Source organism: Lacerta agilis, chromosome 9, assembly GCF_009819535.1.
Source record: "Lacerta agilis isolate rLacAgi1 chromosome 9, rLacAgi1.pri, whole genome shotgun sequence".
NCBI lineage: Eukaryota > Metazoa > Chordata > Lepidosauria > Squamata > Lacertidae > Lacerta > Lacerta agilis.
Genome location: NC_046320.1, coordinates 60,535,026 through 60,558,075, shown reverse-complemented (window position 1 = coordinate 60,558,075; position 23,050 = coordinate 60,535,026). Strand labels below are relative to the sequence as shown.

The window sequence follows — 23,050 nt, the reverse complement described above, 5'->3', positions numbered from 1 at the left end:
GACAGTTTTGCACATGCTCAGAATGAACTGTGAAAGCCATTCTGACCCCTGCAATCCATTCATGGGTTTCCAAAACCGAATGATTTCATTCAGCTCTCTAACAGAATGTAGAACAAAATTGGGTGGTTCCATCTATCCCTGTTGCTGCCTACAGCTGCCATTTGCTCAGCTACCAGTTAACTTGCTCAGCTACCACAAGAATTGATTATGTGCTCACTGCAAGGCTGTGTTTGTTTAGCCAGCAACGGAAATGTACTGAGCATTTTTGGCTGCAGTCATAACTTATATTGCACATATCACCTACTTACTCTTATACTTATTTCACAAAGACCACACTCCCCAGAACAGTGCTTTGTATTTCTGAGGGTGTATTTACAAATCGATTTCTAAAAATGTTTTAATCCTTGCTTGCTTCATTTTCTCGAATTAAGTGCCATTTGAATTCAGTGCACTGAGTCAGAGAAAACTCTTCTTTCCTTCTTTTTCTCATCTCTTTCTTTGCCCTTTGGAATTTTACATAATCATCTTAAATCCCAGAAGATACAGCTCAGTGCAGATTTCATCCAAATTTAACTGAACATTGCCACTAAAAGTGCATGCTGTGTTTCTTTAGACCTAAAGGTATGCCATCTGATGCCATGATTTGTTTTTTTATGAGGTTGCAATGTGAACTTCCCAGCATCTGAATGCAAATTTGGACACTGAGCTGCTGCCCACCTGTAACTCCATGCCACTCTGTCATGCATGCTTCCTGAGCTTGTTGACAAGACTCCTTCTGGAAACTCACCTTGCTGCATATAGCAATAAATTTGCCCAAATGAACAATTCCCACCGGATTGCACACAGGCAATATTTTCTCATTTAAAGCCGCAATGGAGGGAGGAGAACTTTTCATTTATTTTAAACATGCACGCCTGGCAGTAGGTAACCTAAGGGGATGTTTGGTGCAGTCTGCACACTCTTAAGTGAATAGCACATGAATCATTAGGCCTTCTTCTTTAGCCTGAGACATCCATTGATGATATAATTTCATTAACTTTCCTGTAAGGCATTAGAGGAACAATCAACAAGTAAGCCAGTGGACCACAAAAAGGATGCTCATAAAATAGATACTGCAGGTATGCCAGACAAGTGGGGGTTCCCCCCCCCTCCAGTGTACAGCACAATATTCTTTGGATTCCAGCATTTCCCAGAGGCACCTTCTGCAATCAGGGATGTGTCCGACAAAGACAATGATGCAAAATATTTCTTTTTAAATATTCATTTTTATTAGTTTTTACATATATTTTCCAAACAGAACGTATCATCCCATCTCATCTTATACAACACTTTGGCTATTTTAGCCCGAGACTTCCATCAACCACGTCTAATGATTTTCAAACCTCATCTCTTAATTTTACATTTGTTATCCTAAGTATTACTTTTAATAATACTTTTAACACTGAGGTCCAGCTCCAAGGGCCTTCTGGCGGTTCCCTCACTGCGAGAAGTGAGGTTACAGGGAACCAGGCAGAGGGCCTTCTCGGTAGTGGCGCCCGCCCTGTGGAACACCCTCACATCAGATGTCACAGAATTAAACAACTATCTGACTTTTAGAAGACATCTGAAGGCAGCCCTGTTCAGGTGTCAGGGACTAGACAGAGGAGGAATGGTGGAGACTGCCTCCCCAGCCTGACACTTCCAGAGAAGAGGAAGACAGCAGTAGTTTGCGGGAGGTCACAGCTCAGAGGCAAATGAAGGGGAATGTTGGGAGAGGAGGAAGAGGCAGAGCTGGAGCAGCTGGCTGACACATTATCACTAGAAAGCATTCCAGATCCACCATCTCCCAGAACCTGGCGAGCCTTAAAAGTAGGGGAGCAAAGGGCTCAGAGACAGATGGCCCTAGGCAGCAGCCATAAGGTGGGTAGTGCTGTTGACGAACGAGGAAATAGGAGAGATAGGGGGGAGGTGGAGATTTACTTGGAGCAATGCCATTATTCCAAGAGGCTGCATTTCCAAGCCTCTCTCTGTGCATATTGAATAAAAAGCATTTGGCAAGAACTTCCTTGTCTTATCCATTCCTGGAAACCTGCCGTGGGGGTTGGATCCTCGGCCGCCTGACATCAGGGAAGTTTTTAATGTTTGATGCCGTATTGTGTTTTAATTTGTTGGGAGCCGCCCAGAGTGGCTGGGGGAACCCAGTCAGATGGCATATAAATAAATCATCATCGTCGTCATCATCATCATCATCATCATCAAAGCTACAGCCTATTCTGCAGCAATGTGAAAGGTTGCTTCACCCTTTATATGCCAATGCTCTGCAAGCGAGGTCCTCTTGCAGACACCATCTTCTCAGAAGCTCCATTCTGCACAATATTAGAATCAGGCTTGTAGTGTGGTGGAACCTACCCTTTGGAATTCCCTGCCCTTGAATATTAGACAGGTGCTATCTCTGTTGTCTTTTTGGCACCTGCTGAAGTCCTTCCTCTTGCATGTCTGCATCTGTGTTGGAATTGTTTTTTAAGGTGCCTTAATTGTCGACAAAGTTCTGTATAGTTAAAGCTATGGTTTTCCCAGTAGTGATGTATGGAAGTGAGAGCTGGACCATCAAGAAGGCTGTTCGCCAAAGAATTGGTGCTTTTGAATTATGGTGCTGGAGGAGACTCTTGAGAGTCCCGTGGACTGCAAGAAGATCAAACCTATCCATTCATAAGGAAATCAAGCCTGAGTGCTCACTGGAAGGACAGATCCTGAAGCTGAGGCTCCAATACTTTGGCCACCTCATGAGAAGAGAAGACTCCCTGGAAAAGACCCTGATGTTGGGAAAGATGGAGGGCACAAGGAGAAGGGGACGACAGAGGATGAGATGGTTGGACAGTGTTCTCGAAGCTACTAACATGAGTCTGACCAAACTGCAGGAGGCAGTGGAAGACAGGAGTGCCTGGCGTGCTCTGGTCCATAGGGTCATGAAGAGTCGGACACGACTAAACAACAACAACAACAACAACAATTGCTTTATTGCTTGTGTGTTTGCTGCCCTGGGCTCCTTTGGGAGGAAAGGCAGGATTTAAGTTTAATTATTAAGAATAATCATCGTAAATGCATGTGGCTTTAAGCATACCTCTGTAATCACAGCCCATTAGGGCTCATCCAAACTTACCTTTTACCTTTTGCCCTGCACTTTTTAGGCACAGATCTGTGCTTTTCTTTTTAAAAATAAATTTTATTAGCGTTTATAAAGAGAGATACAAAACTCAATATTAATCTAAAAAAATTAAAAATAAAAATAGGAGGAAAGGGAAAGAGAAGAAAAGAAGAGAGGAAAAACAAGGGAAAAAAGAGAGAAGATATGGGTATAGCCAGGATTTTTGTTAGGAGGGGGCAGGCCTTTTGTTGGGGGAGGCAGAACCTCAGTTTGCTGTGTATTTTTATTGATACACACCTATGGAAAACAGTAAGAAGTAAAGAATGGGTTTTCACAGTGAAAACACCAGGACAAAAAGAGAGAGAAAGGTGCAGGCCTGTACCTAGAAACAAAGCACAAAAGCAAGGCTGGATGAGGCCTTAGAGTACCCAGGTGTTTGCAAGCACAAATTTACCAAACGCAGCACACATGCAAGCATAATGTGAATGGCTGCCCTAATTTTGTGGTTTATTTTTATGGTTTGTGAAGGAAATTCATTTACTCTGCCTCCCTCCCCTGTTCCCTGACTCAAGGGACCATCAATAAAGATCAACTTGCCTTATTATGACTGATCTTCTTCAGCACCTCGATCCCTCCCCCCCATGTAAAGTAGCACTTGGCTGTCCATTTTCACCTGTTTATCTTTCAGCACCATCAGAGCTGAAAAACAGGGGGAATCCAGGTGCTTTTATAGCAGCTGGAGAGCAACGGAACATGCATTTATGGCACCCACACTTCACTGAGCCAGAGGCTAAGCAGTCATTAGCAACAACATGTTTTTTTTCCCAGTGCCATCCTTCTATCTTGCAAGCAGAAACGTTGAAGGTGAAGGTTTGCTCATCAGGATTTGGCAGCATCGCTTCTGCTCACTTCAAAATAGTCCTGTGGCTTTACATGATTACGTCGCACAAAAATGAAGCTCTGCACACACTTTTCATGGAAGAAAGGGGCATGAACAACCAATGGCAGAGTCAACCGGAAGCTCCAAGGGGACAATTCAATGCTACTTAAAAGCCATGGGGGAAGACTGTTATTCCCCACCCCACCCCACCCGATTTCTTTTTCTTTTATTTCAAGATTCAAAGTTACATGTTATCACTCAGCAGTTATAATCCTCATTCTGCAATACTAATGACTTGCGGCTCACCTGTCCTCAATGTTTATAATCTCAGTTACATACAATTGCATCTTACAATTCCATCATATACAGTTTCATCCTCTTTAACAGGTTTTTTTCTCAATATATTCTGCTGTATTTTTCTTAAACTTCAAACCCCACTGTGGACTGTGCATATGGACAATTATTTTTTTAAATAGACCAGAAAAAGTTTCCAGTCCTCCTTGAAAAATTCTAGATTTGTGTCTCTTATCAGAGCTGTCAGTTTTGCCAACTTTGTATATCCCATGATTCATTTTTTTAAAATGCCAAATAAGAGCCCAAACTGCATGATTGCAGTTAATGTGCATGGTTGGTTTTTTTCTTATATAAATAGCAGCCATCGGGGATCCTGAGTAGCACTGGGACTACAGGGAGCAGAGAGGGAAAGTTTAACCCTTCTTTATCCGCATGCAGTGATCCCAGTGAAAATCATCTTCCTAAGCTGCTGTTTGCATTCTCTCCTAATAAAAAATAAGCAGCTGACAGAAGTGAGTTTTTTTGTTGGCGCTGTAGAAGGGGAGAAAGGGTTAAGTTTTTCTTCTTCATCTCCTGAGGTCCTGAAGTTGCTCAGGATCCTTTTGTTACTGCTATTTGCATAACAAAAGCCATATATTAATATCAAATCTATTCTGGCACAGATATGCATTTCAAAGTAAAAAGGGGAAAGAAGCCAGACCATAGCAGAAACCGAATCAGCTAGATCCATGCAAGATCCTTGCTTCTGTGGGACATAGAAAAGCAGGCACATTGGGCTCTTTCTGGCTGTTTCACACTGTGTTTCGCCTTGCAAATATTTACCTACAAACAGATTCATAGAAATCATAGAAACATTTTTATTTAATTTTTAATTTTATTTTGTTTTGACTATGGCAGACCTACACGGCTACCTACCTGTAACTGGAACTATAAACTTGGAAAGGTCACCTACACCTACCCCTGCATTACAGGAATCTCAACCCACAGTTCCCCATCCAACTTGAAACCATACCAGACCCTGCTTAGCTTTGCAAATGTGCTAGTAGTTTTCTCGCTGCACCACTAGGATTCCTGTGTGCTTGGTGTCTGGATTTGGGTTGCAAACTGGGGTGGCTGGTGGTGAAGGGTTATCCTCCACTGAAGGCATGGGAAATGTTTTCCCTTGTCTTGGGAAATGCTCGATATAAATGAATGGAAATTACAACCAGTGTGTAAATAAAGTTCATGTAATGCAATTAGGACCAGTATTTGGACAATTATATTTTTCACTTGAACAAGCAACCTGTGTCCATCTGGAGCTTGGCACTAATTCAGAGTTTCTTCCACGTAAGCCACTTCTCCACTGGCTAAAAAATAAATCATTGGCTATCCTTCCATTCGCGTTCCTTTTTGGAGAGATCGCTTCCATTTGCACACAGAAAGACAGCTGCAGAGCTTTAGTAATAGTTAAACGGGAACGTTTTTTTGTTGTTGTTGCTGTTGTTTTGGTGAGCGCTGCTAACAGTGTCCGAGTTTGCAGACTGGCGAGCAGCAGGCACCCCAGATGGCAGGAATTGAAATCATTTGAGCACTGAAAGTACTGTAAAGTGGAATTTTCACACACTGCAGTAATTCCCATATTTTTTCATGGCTGGAAGCTGTTGCTTTTGCTGAAAAATAAACAGAATCGTTCAGGGGTTGAGGAGCTTTATGCTGCGTATCAAGGCTGGCCCAAGAATTTTTGCTGCCTGAAGTGAAGGACAAGATAGTCCGCCCCCGTTCCAGGTACAAAACCCTAGCAGCCTGCCAACTGAATCTTACTTCAGTCGACACAGGTAACAGAACAGTGGCCTACACAGCATTTGTTTTCTTTAAAAAAATATTTTTATTAAGTTTTACATTTTTTTATTCAACACAATCATTATTATCACAAGAAAAGAAAAAAAATGCAGATGCGAACAGTGCTGTCAAGTATCCCGTTTTCCCCGGGAATCTCCCTTATTTCAAGCAGTTTCCCGCTGCTATCCCTTATTTTTTATAGCCCTTTAATTTCCCGTTTTTTCAAAGGAAGCAGCTCCTTTCCCTCCCCTTGCTGGCCAGGGACTGGGAAGACCTCGCCTCCTTTCAGCCTCAAAGCAAGCAGGAGCCATTTCCCGCGCTTACAGGCATCGTAGCCCACGGGCAGCGTTCCCAAAATGCCTACTGCGCGCGTTCACACCAGTGCCACCCACTTTTGCTTCTGGCTCCGCCCACCACTGCCATGTGACTGTCCCCGGGATAGGTGAGGCTGCTCATCCCTTATTTTCAAATCCGAAACTTGACAGCTATGGATCCGAATCTCCCACCCCCACCCCACCCCCCACCTCTGACTTCCCTCAACTTCCTCTTCTGGTTCTTTAAATATTGTTTCTTCTGCTTATTGTATTCTACCTTAATTTGTGGTCTCTTAAGTATATCTTATTACAGTCATACCCTGGGTAACGTACGCTCTGGGTTGTGTACTTTTTGGGTTACGAACTCTGCTAACCCGGAAGTGCAACCCAATGTGTGCGCGATTTGCGCATGCGCAGAGTGTTTTTTGTTTTTTCGGGTTTTTCCGGTCTGCGCATGCACAGAATGAATTGTTCGGGTTACATCCTTTTCAGGTTACGTACTGTAACCCGGAACAGATTAAGTACGTAACCCGGGGTACCACTGTACACTCATATCATTCATATTTTCCATATTACTTAACTTTTGTTTTTTCAATTGTAAGTGTTTAGTCAAACCCTGCTAGTGAGTCTACTTCTTTACAGTGTTTCTGTAGATACATCATAAATGATTCCCAATCTTTTTAAAAAATCTCTATTGTCTTTGTCTCCAAGTTTTCCAGTGAGCTGCGCCATTTCAGCATACTGTATTCCAGGGGTCGCCAAACTTACCCTCCAGCACCAATCACGCAGTGGGCCGGAGGGTGAGGGAGCACACGTGCACACGCTATTTCCAGCACACTTTTGGGTCGCGGAGCGCCAGAAATAGCTTGTGCACACGTGGGCAAATGTCATTTCCTGCGTACTTTCGGGTCTGCGGAGGCCGTGCGCACGCGCACCAGCTATTTCCGGTGCTCCGCGACCTGAAAGTGCACCGCAAATGATGCTTGTGCATGCGCATAAGCTATTTGCGGCGCTCTGCGGCCCCCGAAAGTGGGCAGCTGCGCCGCGCCGGTAAGAATGGGCGCCAGGGGGTGGCGGGGGCCGGGAAACTTGAGTCCCTCGCGCCGTATCAGGCCCGCAAGCCTTAGTTTGGGGAAGCCTGCTGTATTTCATCAGTTTTCCTTGCCATTCTTCTTTCGGAGAGCCAGTTTGGTGTAGTGGTTAAGTGCGGCAGACTCGTAATCTGGGGAACCGGGTTCGTGTCTGCACTCCTCCACATGCAGCTGCTGGGTGACCTTGGGCTAGTCACACTTCTCTGAAGTCTCTCAGCCCCACTCACCTCACAGAGTGTTTGTTGTGGGAGAGGAAAGGAAAGGAGAATGTTAGCCGCTTTGAGACTCCTTCAGGTAGTAAAAAGCGGGATATCAAATCCAAACTCTTCTTCTTCTTCTTCGTTGGTATCTTGTCGTCTTTCCATTTTGGGGATAGTAATATCCTAGCCGCTGTTGTAGCATACATGAATAGTTTCTTCCACTCTTTGGCAGGTCTTGGCCTGTAATGCCTAGAAAAACAGGTTCTGGTCTTCTAACAAAAGTTATCTTAAACATTTTTTTTTCATTCCATTGTAAATCATTTCCCAATAGCTTTTGATTACTTTACAATTCCAGCACGTGATAAAACATGCCTTCTTTCTCTTTACACTTCTTCTAACACACATTGGAGCGGCCTACACAGCATTTGAGGGCAGCAGAATAGCTTAGGAAGTGCACACCCAGCTCTGTCGGCTCACAACCCCTCAGAATCTGCTGCCTGAGGCAGGGGCGTCTTACCCATAGAGGCTGGTGGCATGGGGCACCAGGGCACCAACTTCTGGAGGGTGCCAGGGAAGAGGTGGAGGCTGGACCCGGCACTAGCTCACCGCCCTTGCCTGCTTCTGCCATGCTGTGCCGAAGCAGCACCATACTCGGAGCCTCCATCTGCCATGGCCACTGCGGCACGAAGCGGCCAGCTGAACTGGGAGGCGCCGCGACCAGGCTCCGCCTCTTCCCTACCAGAGGAGCCGCCCTCCAGCCGCTGCCCGCCTCCTCAAGCCCCGCTGGCAGCGCCATCCTCCCTAAAAAACTCTGGGAAATGGGGGGGCAGAGGGAGGTTTGCACCACGGTGCCGGAAATGCTTAAAATGGCCCTGGCCTGAGGCAGCCACCTCACTCTGGCTAGTGACTGAATGTGACTGTAAATGTGTACAACAGAGCTTCAGACATAATGACCACTTTCTGATATGCATGAGGGCTATGAAAACCAGGGTGGGGTTCCTGAATGAGGCAGTGAAGGCCCTCCCATCGCTCTCCTAACCTGTTGAATCCTTTTTCCTGTATGGGGGGTGTTGGGTTTCATTTTTTGCCTCTTTGTTTTTTGTTTGGTCTGGATTTGTCCCCTTTGCTGCGACAGCGCGGCACAGGCTTTTAAAATCTTAAACCTATTTTAATAATTTTATTGTTTACTTTTTAACGGTGTTGTATGGTGTTTTGTGTAAAGGCATGGACCTCACAAACCTAATAAATGTTGTTGTTGTTGATATGCATGTATCTGTGTGGTAAAATGGCCCCAGTCTTGAATGGTGCAAGAGTCTTCTGTTTCTCACTTACCAAGCCTATTTTGATACCTCCCCAGTTATTTTTGAATGCCGTCTTTCAATCCAAAGGGCTCTAACATGGTGAAGAGCTTCATGCCCAATGAGCACTTGCTAACAAAGCTCACATCCACTCCATTCATTTAAAGAGCATAACTTCCCTCAAAGAATCTTGGGAACTGCAGTTTCCCCATCACAGCAAGTTCCATCTGTAAGGGAATGGGGAAATGTAATCTGGCATTGTATGCTAATGTGCAAGGTATCTTTATTACAAAAGGTAATAAGGTACTGGAAACATGAAAAAAGATTCACTAACACATTTCATATTTGAATGGAAAACCCTCTGGGATAATTTAGCATGAGTTTGTATTTTGATTTTTTAAAATATTATAATTATTACAAATACTCTTCAATTGAATTGTAACTTGCTTTCTGTATTTCTGTCTTATTTCTGTAAAATAAGATAGTAAAAAGAGTGTTCTCGCCAATCCCCATCCCACACATGTAAGAGCTTTTGAAAAGGGAGAATTTTAAATGTGGATATGTAACTGTATGAATGAGACTTCATTGCCAAAACAAGGCCGTTCCTTTCTTTTAAAAACACAAAGAAATGAACCTATAAAATATACCCAGCTATACACAGTGGCAAATATGTTTTCTATATCAGCTTTGAAGGCATTGTTTGATATCTGCTCAGCAAAAGGGATCAATTAATTTGGGTTGCTGTGAGTAGTTACAGAAGTCATCATATAGCCTTCATATCTTGAAAGGCTAAATGAAGATGCCATTGATGTGAGAACTCGAAAGCCTGGATTTCATGCTGAACATGAAGAAAAGGGCTTTTAAAACTAACTGTTAAATATACACCAAATAGAAGTGACATATTCAATTTTTAGCTTTGAATTTCATATGGAGATTATCAGCCCTACAGAAAAGGCTACGTGCCCTGTTATTCGAATGTCTTAATTCACAATCTCACATTTTTTCAAATTCCGTCTTCCTCTTCTCAGTCCGTTTCCCAGTTTCCAGATCTTGTAATTTCCCCTACATTGAGCCTTCTTATATCACAATAATCATAACAGAAACAGGGTGCTCCATGTTCACAGAGTGGGTAGCAGGCTTTTAAAAGCAGAAAATATTGGGCAAGGGAAGACTCTATCTTCCCACTATTCGTTCTCCAGCTTGTTTGTTTATTGCTTTAACCATGTGATCAAGCGGACACCCAAATCCCTTTAGGTCTGATTCCAGAGCAAAAGAAAGTCTTGTATTGCGAATGACACCAGCTCTTTAGCACTGATTTTGAAAGCAAAGGTTCAATGTTCTTGTGCACATAAATGTGATGGCCTAGGGTTCAAAGCTGTCAATCAAAACAAAGACCTGAGGACACTGCAGAGGGGGAAGTCTATGTACAAGAATTGCCTCCAAATGAACCATGGAGAGGCAGGAGGAATCCATGTGAGGAAAACCCTAGGAGCAACCACTGGCTTGATAAGGTCACTCTGTCCTCCTCTTCTGACCATCTCCAGACATTTGGCCAAACACTTTAAGCACCACAGATTTCCCTCTTGACATGCCTGCAGCCTGTCCGATGCCCTAGTTGGCTCCTGACTTCTGCTGCAGCAACATCTGAGGCTGCTGCTCTTCGGTGCCTGTATCCAGCCTGAATTCTCTCAGTGCCACTGAGAGCTGTCCATGGTCCTGTAGACACCCCCGGGAACAGCACAATAAAAATAGAAATCTTTTGAAGTCTGTGGAGGCAACGTAACTGACCATTCTTTGGTTCTCATAATTTTACGGATTATTCCTCCCCCCCCCACACACCATATATCACATAGCACCATGATTACTAAGCAGTGTACAATGAGGTTACCAAAGAGATGCAAACGTAAAATCAGTTAAAATTAAGCATAAAATGGCTGATTATTATTTTTAAAGTCATCACGAGTTGCCTGAAGTTCAACAGAGAGGTGGCCTGTCTGATCTCAGCTGGAAAGGAGTTCCACAGATTTGAGCCCACAATACTGAGCACAGGTCCTGATGGATGCAAGGTGTGAAATTGGACCCATTGGAGAGCACTAACAGCGATACACACACCCCAAGAACCCCCTTTGATTGGGCAGGGATATAATGAATTAAGTGGTCCTTAGTGTCCAGACCCAAGTTGTTACGGGTCGTGTAAATTAATACAATAACCTTGAATTTGGCATTAAGGATGTCTTCTTTAAACAACAGTTCATAATGAGAAGAACTCTACTAAAAATAATATTTCAAAAGTCACAAAACAATGCTGAGCAGGGAAAGAGGAGATTGACAAAGAAATAACTCCCCGCCCCCTTCCTTCATTGGCAGCTTCCAACAGATCTCATTCCCTCCTGTGGAGAGAAGTAGCCATTCCGTTCTCAGAAGGTACACATAAAGTCCTAATACATTCATGGTTGAAGCTTCCATATCTAGAACATAAGAAGAACCTGCTAGATCAGGCCAATGGCACTTCTAGTTCAGTATCCTGTTCTGACAGTGGCCAATAAGATGTCTATGAGAAACCAGGGAGCAGCACCTAAACACAAGAGCCCTCTCCCTTCCTGTGGTTTCCATCAACTGGTATTCAGAAGCATTACTTGCTCCAACTGTGGAGGCAGGGCAGAGCCATCATGGCTGATAGCAATTGATAGCCTCCTCCTCCATGAATCTGTCCAATCCTCTTTTAAAGTCTTCCAAGTTGGTGGCCATCACTGTCACCTGGGGGAACAAGTTCCATAGTTCAGCTGTTTGCTGCAGAATGATAGGCATGAATCTGAATGTGTTCAGTGACTTTCAACCAGTTACGCTGTATACTTGTTCAGGCTGGAATTCACACTGGATCAGAGGGACCATTGCTAGAAAGTTGTACGTCATCCATTTGAAAGTGTACCCGTGTGGATGCCTGCACAGAAAGCTCTGATGGCATGGAAGGATTTAGTGCCTCGAGTGATCCAGCCATTTTTCAAGCTATTGTTTGAAAAACAGTAAATCAGTAATAGAGAATTATCGGCTCAGTGGCCCATATTTCTCCAGAAGACAGGAGGGTGTTGTGCTTTTAATGCCAATAATTTGAAACAAATAGTTTGTAGTCTGACCTGAAAAGTGGGGGGGGTGTCCTTTTTTTACTGTGGGAAGAGGAAACTTTCTCTTTCTATCCTCTTTCTATGCTGCATATTAACCTAATCTCATTTCCTGGTTGGCCAGATCCATTGTCTGCAAGCAGCAGCTATGGAAATCTAAATGTATGTGTGTTTCTAATCTCCCCCCTCCCCCACCCTCCGCCGCCTCTCCCCACTAGGGATGTTTTGTTAGCCTTTGTGCTTGTTTGTAGTCTGCTTAAATTGGGTGTCAGATTCCAGCTGGAAGCCAGGCTGCTTGTTGCCATTATGGCTAATTGGGCATTCATAAGCAGGGGAAAGATACACCCCATTTGCATCTAAATTTTATTAGTATCCTACTGTTTGCTCCTCTTTTTGGGTAGGCGATGGCTATTTGTCAATGTCTGCTTCTTTACATTTGGCGGTTCCCCAATATATTTTTTTCTTTGGAAGAGTCACAATTGGATAGCTTTGTCGCTGCTGCTGTTGTTGTTCTTCCAAGTGCTTTTACATAGTTTAAAAATTTATGTCCGGGAGAAGAGCCAAAGACCTTTACAATTAATGCTACACTGATGCAAATTTTAATCAGAGGGAAGACACGTCAGAAAGGCGGGCAGCCAAGGGACACTGTTTGTTCCTTCCCAGGCTTTATGTAGCCCATTGGCCTTATAAAAATAAGTAATCAGGAAAATCGAGATTTTCCTGATTGCTTATGATTTAAATGGCAATCCTTCAACTATGAGGTCTACCCTTGCCCAACAAAAATGGAATGATGAATAAAGGTAACACGAGGACTTTGGGCATGGGTGGTCTGGCTTGGTGATTGAAGCCTGGACAATTTTAGAGACCAGAACAAATTGTAGGGCAATGGGCTGGGGTCAAATAATAAATCAAAGGAGCAGCTGTATAAATATAATTTAGGAGTTGCTCCAAGGTCAAAGCTGAAGAAGGCAGTTCATGAGGAGAAGGCAGTTTCTATCAGGGTTTATTGGATATTTATCAGAATAACTCTTGGGCAGAAGATTCCTTCATTACAGAGCATTGAAATAGCTGACTCTTATGGTCCCTTCCAATTCTACAGTTCCATGATATTCATTCATTCATTATTTTACATTTACAATAAGACTGAAATACTGAGTTGGGATGAGCTTTTTTTAAATGACTCCACAATGCTCTGGAGCTGGTGCTTACCTCCCCTGTAATCTCAAAAGAAACCTTATTTAGATGGTGTTACTACCTCCTGGAACCTTCCAAAAGCCACCTTCTTAGTCTTCTTTTGTTTCCCCATTGATTTCTATGAAGACTCAGATGGACTTCTGCTGCATGTGAATTTCCATTCCAAATGGCATGACATTTGCAGATATTCTGCTATCTCCAGGGCATCACACCTGCCAGATTTCACATAGACAAAGCAAAGGGTCCCTCTTTTATATGCAATTAAAATAGGCATCCAGACGCAGCCTAACTTCTGTTGAAACTAAAGAGAGCTTTCTTGCATGTCATGTTCGCTGCTCTGCAGTTTCTCTTCCCATGTTTGAAGTGCTGTATATACTAAATGTGAAGAGGTTTCGGGGGTGCAGGTGTTTGCGGTGGTAGTGGCAGTACTTATCATGATAATAAAATATTTCAGAATGTCATTTTCTGGCACTCTTTTGGAGAAGTGTTATGCGATATGGACATTTCTTATCTCCCTTTGCATACATCCTGATTGCTTGGTTGTGAAATTGAATCTTCTTTGTGACAATTTTTTTACAGATGCAAATGTTGTTTCCGTCTTCAAAAAGTGTGTGTGGGGAGAGAGAAGACCCAGGTAACTGGTCTGACGTTGACACCAGGAAAGATTATAGATCATGTAATTAAACAGCCGGTTTGGGAGCACTTAGAAAAGGATCTTGTGATTACTAAGACCTGGCATAGGTTTCTCAAAAACAAGTCAGATGAATCTCATTTATTTATTTTGACGGAGTTACAAGCTTGGACGATGGGGGGAATGCTGTGGACATGGTGTAACTTGATTTCATTAAGGCTTTTGAAATACCCTATGGTATTCTTGTGGAGTTGCTGGTAAAAGGTGGGCTTGACAACGTTACAGTTAGGTGGATTTGTAGCTGTTTGACTGATTGAGTGCTCTCTTATGGTTCCTCATCATCGGGGGGGGGGGGATGACAAGTGGAATGTTGCAGGGTTCTGTTGTGGCCCCATTGTGGTTCAACATCTTTATAAATGACTTGGATTAAGGTATTGAGGGGGTGCTCATCAAATTTGTAGATTACACCAAACTGGGGTAGCTAATACTTCAGAATAGAGAATTGAGATTCAGGACAACCCTAATAGATAGGAGAACTGGGCCAAAACTGACAATATGAATTTCATATTAAAAATGTAGGGTTCTACACTTAGGTCAGAAACACCAGATGAACAAACATGGGATGGGAGACACCTGGCTTGCCAGTAGTACAAGAGTTTTATCTAGGAGTTTTAGGAGACCACAAGCTCCACAAGCTTAACTTCAGGCAACAGTCTGATGCAGCCGCAAAAAAGCTAATGCAATTCTAGGCTGCATCAGCAGAAATATAGTGTCCAGATCAAGGAAAGTAACAGTACCACTCAAGTTACAGGTAGGTAGCCGTGTTGATCTGCCATAGTCAAAACAAAATGAAAAATGAAAAAATTCCTTCCAGTAGCACCTTAGAGACCAACTAAGTTTGTTCTTGGTATGAGCTTTCGTGTGCATGCACACTTATTCAGATACCTCTGCCTTGGCCAGATCATATTTGGAGTAGCGTGTCCAGTTCTGGGTACCAGAATTTAAGAAGGATATTGCTAAGCTGGAACATGGGCAGAGGAGAGTAGGGCAACCAAGATGATCAAGGGTCTGGAAACCAAGACTTATGAGGAATGGTTGAGGGAGTTGGGCACATTTAGCCTGGGAAAGAGAAGTCTGAGAGAAGATGTGACAGCCATTTTCAAATATCAAAAGATGGCACATGGAAGATGGAGCGTGCTTGTTTTCTCCTGCTCTGGAGGGCAGGACCTGAACCAATGGCTTCAAGTTACAAGAAAGGAGATCCCTACTAAACATCTGAAAGAACTTTCCGACAGTAAGAGCTGTTAGACAGTGGAGCGGAAGTTGTAGACTCTCCTTCCTTGAAGGCTGGTTCCTTCCAACTCTACAATTCTATGATTCTAGATAGAAAAATGTTGTGGCTGCAAAACAGAACAGTTAATGAGTGACCACAATATGTATGAATTATGCTAACTATATTGCTGGCAGTTTTGTGTACGAAATTGGCATCATTACTGCAATGGCCGGCGGCAGTGGGGCTCTGTGTACCAAGATCAAACTGCCTTTCTTTCCCAAAGATACTGAGATAGAAACCTTGATAAATTTAACACCATGATGAAAAACTTCAGCATTACAAAATATCCTGCTTAATGTTCAACTCCAACCTATTGTTTTATTTTTAGGTTAGTTTATGGGTTCTAATAATGAGAAATAAGTGTGCTTTTCATACATATGAAGTACTAAATCTGAGACTGAAATCCTTAGTTGCAGATAAATCAGAAATATCTCATACATAGCCCTTTCCCCACTGGAAAGAAATTGTCTTTCTTCTTCCTCTTCTTCCAGAAGTGTTAGTTTGCCAGAAGCCATGTAGGAAAAAAATTGCATACTTCCCTACCAATCTGTAAAATAAATTCTGGGATTTATTTGACTGTGTCTTCTGTTTATCACTGTGAATTATCACCACCCAAAACTCTAGTCCTGGAAATAACACTTTAATACATATTAATACGTTGTAAATCTATGTCACCCACTAGAAGATGCTTCCTGAAATTTATTTTCATTTTAAAATAGTGGTTTGATTTGTCAGATGTATGGATAATTTGACCGTGTCATTTCTGCCCTTGCAAGAAGAGTCTAGATGCCAAATACTTTTATGCAGGACTGGGACTGGAGAAATCTGGGAAGTGTAATACTGCATATATATATATATATATATATATATATATATATATATATATATATATATATATAATTTTACATATAGCTTTACACTTTTTAGCTGCAATCCTGTACACAGTTACTTGAGAGTAAGTCCCATTGACATCAATATGATTGATTGACTTCTGAGTAGACAGGTATAGTATTAGATTCACATTATATCACATTAATTACATGAGATATCTCAGGCAAAGTAATAAACTAAAATGAATATTGTCAGTTAAAACGTTGCCTACAATGTATTTCTTCCTTGCTATCTTACTGAGCTTTTCTAGGTAAGACAGAGGTAAGATGGATGATTTAGCAAGTGTTTGTAGTGTTGCATTCTTGAGCTAGCTTTCTTTCTTAAGCACGGGCGGAAGTTCCATTTTGGTGTGATTTTGCTTATGTAAAACATTACAAAATGGCTGCTGGGGGGGCATAGCACGGTGCAAAATGTTTGCCATGTCTAAAGGGCAGGAAAAGAGACAGGACTACAAAATGGTGCAGGCATGCCCACTATCAGTGGAATAAAGGCCACCACGATTCTTGCGTATAGAGCACAACTCTTTGCACCTCTCCTCTGTTCAGAATCGAACAGAGGGTAGGTGATCATTCCTGGCATCCAATGAAATGTGGGCACATTTAGCTGGAGGCAGGCATGATAATTGTAGAAGAGGCCAGGCCAGTGTGAGCAGGAACTGAGCAGAAAGAGCAAAGAATGTCTTTTGCACTGTGATCTATTTAGGGGATATTTACTGAGGTCCTATGCAGGCACTGCTGGAGGTAATGGTGGTGTAAGGTTCTCAGTTAGTTGCTCATGAGTAAGCAGCCAGAACTCCGCTGTTTCCTTTAAAGATTTTATTGTGCAAACTATGTACACTGCAGAGCTTAAAAGTTCATGTCTGTATCAAGTGGTGTCAGAATCCGGGAATGGCCCCTTCCGGTTCTGACCCCAACGAAAGAGTTTTGGTATACGAAAACCCTGCCTTCTACCCTTTCTTTTCACCCCATGACGTCTTTGGGGTGATGGAAACTGTGTTCCCCCTGTATCGCCCTCGGGACTGTGGGAGTGCTGGGTCTCTCTTGCATCCCCAGAGCCTCTACTCCCTTTCCCCTGTGAACTCTCCCCCTCCTCGTTGGATGTCTCGCTGCTCCTTCCACTACCAGAGAAGGAGCTGCTGGCAAGGTGGAACTGGGGCTCTCTGTAGCATCCGGAGAGCCCTTCTACCACCTTCCGCTGCATTGGGGACAGTTCCCTGACAGGTGGGCACACTGGTAAACATGGGTGCCATGCTGGCAACCCCCCAAGCCAGTGGGGAGCTTGTAAGGGGCTGAACCAGAGCGTTTCAACCCCCTCAGTATTCTTTCCATACACACACACACACACAACTGAATGTCAAACGTGACATGATCGCTGAGCATGCTCAGTCCTCAATTCTCTTGGTACTCTTTGCCTGTGTTTGGCATTAAGAAGTGATATGAGATGAAGGCCTGCATTTAGATTGCTGTGTATGTATGTGAAAGAAAAAGTGTATTACCAATAACTTTATAAGCAACTTCTTCCCATTATTTTTCAATTTTATTATTATTATTTTTTAAAAATTATTTCATGAAACAAGTTAAAATGGATGAGGTGGTTATAACAGCAGGGGTACAAAAACAGGCTGTAGTCAAGGAACCCACAGAAACATATGGTTACTTTCAATTCACATCAGCTTTAATTACTTCTTGATTATATCACATACATTACCCAAAGAAATTGCTGCATAATACTGCCCGGCGAGTGGATTTTCTCCACAAAAGGAACCGTGATCTCTGAATCAAAAGTGGTGTAGCTGAGAGGATGATACACCAACTCCACATCTCTTCACTTTGATGATTAAATTATAAGCAAGAGTGCTAGACAGTTCTCATATCAATTGCCGTATGTTTGGGCCAGAGCCCAGAATACCAGATATTGTTTGGGCTATCAATTGGGAACACTGTTTCAGACCAGTCACCCAACTTGAATGCTAATAAAAAAAAATAGTAATGAAACGGCACATACATTCATCTTTGCAGTGTCTTTTTCATTCACAGCAGCACTTAGCTGCCAAATGTGTGAAAATATGTAAACATAATAAGGCATATTGTCAAGATTTGTACTATTACACTGTTAACCACACTGTGTTTCTTTAATGTGCATTCTTTGGCATACATTGAAAGCACATTTCTGTGTTCGGCCTCTGTGAAATGAATGGGCAAACTGTGGCACTCCAGATCTTTATGGAGTTCATAAGAAGAGCCCTTCTGCACATGCCCAGTGTCCCATTCAGTCCAGCATCCTGCTGCATGTCGAGGACCACCAAACCCACCCCCAAATAAAGACACAATCCACACAGAGGCAGGAACAGAACTGACAACTGCAAGCCTGCAGCAGTCAGTAAGGAAAAACATTCTGGGGAGGGCATTGAGCTGGCCATTGCACATCTTGTGGTAACAAATTCCATAAATTAACTATGTACTGTTAATACCGGTATATCTTATTGTATGTCCTCAGTCTTTCAACATTCAATTTCGTTGGCTGATCTGGGATAAAAGCTTCTTGTTATTGCTCCACACCATACCATAGGCTACAATATATCTAGGCAAAAAAAAAAAAAAACAGGCCACATGTCTTCTGGGCCGTGCTCCCGGGCAAGTCATGTGACCTGTGTAAGAGTATGGAGCCCAAAACATACAGTTTTGGGCTTTGCAATCTTGCATTTTTGGGGGCTCTGTGCTCTCGTGGGGCCAAGGAACATGTGTCTTTGGGGGGCCACTGCACCCCAAAATGCATGTTTTGGGGTGTCATGCTCTTAAGAGCATGTCTCCCCAAAAACAGGATGCCCCAATTTTTATCAGGACAGTTGAGGGGTATGCCATACAGCTCTATCCCATCCCCCTTGCTTTTCCTCCCCCCCCCCCAACTAATAAGTCCCAAACACTTTTCCTCATATAAGAAGTTGCTCCTGTCCCTTGATCAGTTGGGTTGCCCTTTTCTGCCCCCTTTCCAAATCCACAATATCCTTTTTGACTTGTGGTAACCAGTACGGTACACACTATTCCGAGTGTGGGCTTGTATGAGAGTACTGTGCTATTGGCAGTTTTCATTTCCTACCCCTTTCCTAATGATCTCCAACATGGATTTCACCTTTTTCACAATTACCACGCACCTATCCTGGTCAGTCACCACCAATTCTGACCCCATTAGTGTATATGTGCACCTAATTTATTTTTTATTTTTTGTCCCAGTGCAGATCTTTGAGAGGAACACCATTTCTCCATTGTGAGAGCTTTCCCTTCCTACTCTCTGCTTCAGTTCTTTAACCAGTTACTGGTTCACAAGAAGACCTCTCCTCTTATCCAATGCCTTCTAAGCCTCCTCTGGAGTCCTTGGTGAGGGACTTTAGAAGAATTTTTTTGAGCACAGAGCATCTACCAGAACACCCCTATTCACATGCCTATTGACACACTCAAAGACTTCTAAAGCATTAGATAGGACTTAACTTTGCAGAAGCATATTGGATCTTATTCTTCTATATGCTTGGTAATTTTCTCTTTAACGATGCTTTCTGTCAGTTTTCCCAGAGCAGATATTATGCTAACTAGCCTGTAATTTCTTGGTTCCCCTGGATTCCTTTTTAAAAATGGTTTTCCATTGGCCACTTGCAAGTCCTCACGTAAGGAGGCCATCCTCAGGGACAAATTACTTTTTTGTTGTTGTTGTTAAATATACAGCTTGGAAGGAGACAGAATCAGCATGGTGCCTTTAATCTCTTTTATTCCACAAAATCAGGTTTAAACAGCAACTTCAACTGAAACCCAAACTGTGTAAAAAACCCACCAGAGAAAGACTGGAGAAAACCTGCCAAAAAACTCTCCTCATGAAACTGCCCATTGGTGCGCTTACGTCTGATTGGAGCGTTCGCCTGGCCTTACGCTTCTGTGATTGGTTAGGTTGCACCAGGAGGCAGACCCTGATTGGTGGCTGAACGGCCCTATTGATTTCAGTCTCAATACGTAACACTTTTGTCAGAAGATTCAACTATGATAGCTCTTGTTGGCATGACTGGTCACTAGAGATAATGACAGCTGTAGTCTACTTTGGCCACCTCATGAGAAGAGAAGACTCCCTTGAAAAGACCCAGATGTTGGGAAAAATGGAGGGCACAAGGAGAAGGGGACGACAGAGGATGAGATGGTTGGACAGTGTTCTCGAAGCTACTAACATGAGTTTGGCCAAACTGCGAGAGGCAGTGAAGGATAGGCGTGCCTGGCGTGCTCTGGTCCATGGGGTCACGAAGAGTCGGACACGACTGAAAGACTGAACAACAACAACAAAAGTCTAGAAACACCTGGAAGGCCATAGGTTCCCCACCTCAGAGTTATGGGGTAATGATTTTAGTATTTTTCTTTGAAGCCTGACTTCAGGTTGAGCTTAGTTCACTGAAAAGTGCCCTATGCCTAGAAAAATAAGTTAGCAAAATATTTTACGGGCATGCAGGCAAATTCTCTAGCTATAAAGCAAGCTGACGGGATATAATTCATAAATAATGTATGGTTCAATATATGGAATTCAACAAGCTTAATCTAAAAAGTTTCCAGGGTACATATCTCCTCAAGTAAGACAGGTCTCATATTAAGACTTTTCCAGATTGGTTAATGGCTTTTATTGCAACGAATTGCAGAGAATCATAAACAGCCAGAAGATAAAGTTACTGGGGGGGGGGGGGACAACCCAGTGCCTAATGTTTTAAAATCCTGGTTCCTAGAACTGTGGCCCATGCAGAAAAAAGATCGGTTGTGAGCCGCTGCATCCTCCGATCTGACTAATAAAATTAACTGCAAAAAAACCTAAAAATACCAAATGTTTCTCCTCGACATTAACAATTTACTGTTGCTGCTGCAAAAATCATAAATCATCACAGGCATTGGAGGAATGGGCCTGGTAGGCATGGCTGTGTGAAAATATGTCCTGTGAGCAATTTAATCATTTCACCCTCAACCATTCCATGAAAGATGAAGACGGCCTACACAAGGCTCACTATGGTCTTCAGTCTAGGCACCGGTTGGTAGACTGAAGATATACCTCCCAACATTTCTCTGGTGAAAATAGGGACATTCTATCCCATAATAATAGTAATAATTTTATTATTTATACCTCACCCACCTGACTGGGTTGCCCCAACCACTCTGGGCGGCTACCAATATATACGTATAAAAGCATAATAAAACATTAAACATTTAAAAAACCTCCCTAAACAGGGCTGCCTTCAGATGTCTTCTAAAGGTTGTATATAGTTACTTATCTCCTTGGCTCAGGTGTCGGTGGGTGTCACATAACTCCACATTCTCCAACATTTCTCTGATGAAAATAGGGACATCCTAAGGAAAAGCAGGACGTTCTGGGGTCATATCAGAAACCAGATGGCTTCTGGAAATCCGGAACTGTCCCTGGAAAATAGGGACACTTGAAGGGTCTGCAAGCACAAGAACAGCAACTGTACAGCAGAGCAGCTGGTACTCCTTTGGAGGCAAGATTAGGACCTTACGTTGCTTCTTGTTCAATGCTGTCTAAAAACTTCGACCATTCAGCGTTATTGGGATGATCCCAGATTCTAGTATTATGAGAAAGTGGGGGGGGGCACTTCTTTTTGACCACTTTCAGCACGCATACTTTTTTAAAACACCTATATCATGTGCCCTCCCCTTACTCACTATTCCCCTGAACTAAAAAGTGCAGCACGTTTTAAACTTTCCTCATGGAGAAGTTGCTCCAGCCCTTCGATCAATTTGTTTGTTCCTTTCTGCACCCCCTTTCAGCTCTACTTTATACCTTTTTTTAAGGGTTGTTGGCCAGAATTGTACACAGTATTTCAAGACACTAACCCTTGATAACCCCCCCCCCCTTCCAAGGTGATGAGTAGTCTTAGCATCACAGAACTAGGGAAGGGACCTCGAGGACCATCCAGTCCCTGCAATGCAGGAATCTCAGCTTTAAGCAGATGGCCATACAACCTCTGCTTCAAAGCCTCCAAGGAATGAGAGCCCACAACCTCCCCAGGGAGTCTGTTCCACTGTCAAACAGTGTTCTAGCTAAGCCTGGCAGGACATCTTACTCTATGGTCTTAACCCCTTCATGTATTAATTAGAGATAAGCATGTTGGTTATATGAGGCTGGCTATCCTGCACAACACTCTGTTCTCACAGTTGTCAACCAGGTGCCCTTGAGAAGCCAGCAAGCAGTTCCCAGCAACTGGTATTCAGAGGCATATTACCTCCCACAAAAGAGGCAGAACATAGCAATTGTGGCTAGTAGCCACCCTGTTCTCCAACAGTTACCGATCTTTAAGAGGAGTTCTCCTCTTATCCTATAATTGCCAAGCTTATTCGGGAGTCTTTGATGAGGGACTTTATCAAAAGCTTTTGGAAAGTACAAGTACACACTGTCTACAGCAGTGTTTCTCAAACTTGGGTCTCCGGCCATTGTTGGACTGCAACACACATCATCCCTGACCGCTAGGGATGATAGGAGTTGTAGTCCAATAACAGCTGGAGACCCACGTTTGAGAAACACAGGATCATACTCCTTTCCACACACTTACTGACAGTCAAAAGATACTAAAAGGTTAGGGAGAGAAGAGAGAGCAGGCCCTGGAGAACCCAAGTTGCATAACTCTCTAATGCTGACTCTTCTAATGAAATAGCAACTTCTCATATATATATATATATATATAGCCTGAGGATTAACAAAACAATCTTTATTATTGTCTTTTTCTAAATTAGTCCAATTGACTTTCCTCGTGGAGCAGTAATCCAGAAGAATGTATTGATCCTATCAATTTTTGAAGGGTTTTCTTTTTCTCCTCTAAAAATGGCAATATA

General features: G+C 42.9%; 1 protein-coding gene across 2 annotated transcripts in view; it reads left to right on the top strand.

Moving 5' to 3' along the window:
- Nucleotides 1-23,050, top strand: part of ARHGAP24 (Rho GTPase activating protein 24) — a 314,093-nt gene that overhangs the window by 161,791 nt on the left and 129,252 nt on the right. The gene's annotated exons all lie outside the window — the stretch shown is intronic.